This window comes from Rhinoderma darwinii (genome assembly GCF_050947455.1).
Source record: "Rhinoderma darwinii isolate aRhiDar2 chromosome 4 unlocalized genomic scaffold, aRhiDar2.hap1 SUPER_4_unloc_11, whole genome shotgun sequence".
Classification (NCBI taxonomy): domain Eukaryota; kingdom Metazoa; phylum Chordata; class Amphibia; order Anura; family Rhinodermatidae; genus Rhinoderma; species Rhinoderma darwinii.
The window spans coordinates 67151-69416 of NW_027461755.1; the positions used below are offsets into that span (position 1 = coordinate 67151).

Here is a 2266-nt window from a genome sequence, read left to right on the forward strand (position 1 = left end):
ACTCTGACATGCAACTGAAACAAAAAGAGGGTACAATCATCCCTGGGTGGGCTTGAACCACCAACCTTTTGGTTATCAGACAAAAAAAAGTTTTCACAACCTTCAAGCTTTGCTTGAACCTCCCAGTTTCTCATGTCATGTGTCATCTTCTTTGAAACAGAGTGGCGCATGGAAAGACATTTAGGCCCACAACCAAAGAGGGCCAAAGGCTCTGGACCATTCTTTCTACATTGCAACTATGTCATCCAAATCACTGGGATTTTTTTCTCTTCTCAAAATTTTTCACACTGTACATGTTGAAATGGTCTTACAACCGGTGCCCTCCTCTTCTGGCCGAAACTTTAAGTTGAGAGGCACCAGAGGATTTTCTGTAACATGCAACTGAAACAAAAAGAGGACACTGCCGTCCCTGGGTGGGCTTGAACCACCAACCTTCCGGTTAACAGCCGAACGCGCTAACCAATTGCGCCACAGAGACAACCACGCTCCCCCACTTTGATTAAAGTCGTAAAAAAGCCACAACATGGTAAATGGAGTATGTTTCTTAGAGGACCTTCTGATCAACACAATAAAATGAAGAGAATGATAAAACATAACAACTGCGTGGAACTACAGCCGCCAACAAATGGACAATTGCAACACAGAGATGGCCTCCACATTAGCGTCTTAACAACAGTCAGCGGGTAATAGGCTACCCCTCTCTTTTGGAGGTATGGCAGCAGAGTGGCGCAGCGGAAGCGTGCTGGGCCCATAACCCAGAGGTCGATGGATCGAAACCATCCTCTGCTAAGTGCTCTCTTTTACTCACGCCCCCTGTTACAATTTGGCCATTATCCCCGGTCGGAATCACATGTTTTTCTCGTAAAAATAGAATAGAGACCCCCGATCCCTGACCATCTCATTTTCACGACCTTCAGACTATGCTTTTTATACACGCAACCTCCCAGTTTCTCATGACACATGTTTTCGCCTTTGCAACAAAGTGGCACAGGCAAAGGCTTTTGGGCCCACAACCAAATGGGCCATTGGATCTAGACCATCTTTTCTACGTTGCGACTTTCTTATTTAAATCATTCTGATTTCTTTTCTCTTCCCACAATTCTTCACTCTGTACACTAACGACTCACCTATACTTTTACACCACCCGGCACCCTGTAAGCTCCACGCTCCTTCTGCTTTTACGGGAGAAAGACATCCACACTTAAAAAAAAAAAAAAGCTTAAAGCTACAGGTTGAAAAGTATGTGATGATCACAATTGTGGTGAATCAGGCACCCCAACATGGAGACCAGCATGGACCCCAACATGGACTGCCAGAAGGGGGATTAGCTCAAATGGTAGAGCGCTCGCTTTGCATGCGAGAGGTAACGGGATCGACGCCCGTATTCTCCAAAGTTTTGGTTTGCCGAGTTTTTCAAAGAGCGGGACAATTCTCCTCTGTTTCCCTACTCATGTAACTCATTTGCAAGCTTAGGAAGCACCCGACAACCAGCTCGGAAAGCCTTCGATAGCTCAGCTGGTAGAGCGGAGGACTGTAGTAGAAAATCAGCAATCCTTAGGTCGCTGGTTCAATTCCGGCTCGAAGGAACTTTTGTTAGTCTCATAGATGATGTTTCAACCTGTCGACAAATGCTCTCCCGGTGCCCTCGTCTTCTATCTATTTTCAGAGGGGTCTCTTGTTTGTGTTGGGTATTTGAAATGGGCATCCGACCGAAACTCTCAGTTGAGAGCCACAGTAGGACTTTCTGTAACTCTGACATGCAACTGAAACAAAAAGAGGGTACAATCATCCCTGGGTGGGCTTGAACCACCAACCTTTTGGTTATCAGACAAAAAAAAGTTTTCACAACCTTCAAGCTTTGCTTGAACCTCCCAGTTTCTCATGTCATGTGTCATCTTCTTTGAAACAGAGTGGCGCATGGAAAGACATTTAGGCCCACAACCAAAGAGGGCCAAAGGCTCTGGACCATTCTTTCTACATTGCAACTATGTCATCCAAATCACTGGGATTTTTTTCTCTTCTCAAAATTTTTCACACTGTACATGTTGAAATGGTCTTACAACCGGTGCCCTCCTCTTCTGGCCGAAACTTTAAGTTGAGAGGCACCAGAGGATTTTCTGTAACATGCAACTGAAACAAAAAGAGGACACTGCCGTCCCTGGGTGGGCTTGAACCACCAACCTTCCGGTTAACAGCCGAACGCGCTAACCAATTGCGCCACAGAGACAACCACGCTCCCCCACTTTGATTAAAGTCGTAAAAAAGC

At 45.7% G+C, this 2266-nt stretch overlaps 1 non-coding gene across 1 annotated transcript; it reads right to left on the minus strand.

Annotated features, from left to right (window-relative positions):
* Positions 1–404: 404 nt before the first annotated feature.
* On the minus strand, positions 405–478 carry TRNAN-GUU (transfer RNA asparagine (anticodon GUU)). The gene has a single exon. It is a non-coding gene; the product is annotated as a tRNA-Asn (tRNA).
* Between the last annotated feature and the right edge of the window lie 1788 nt (positions 479–2266).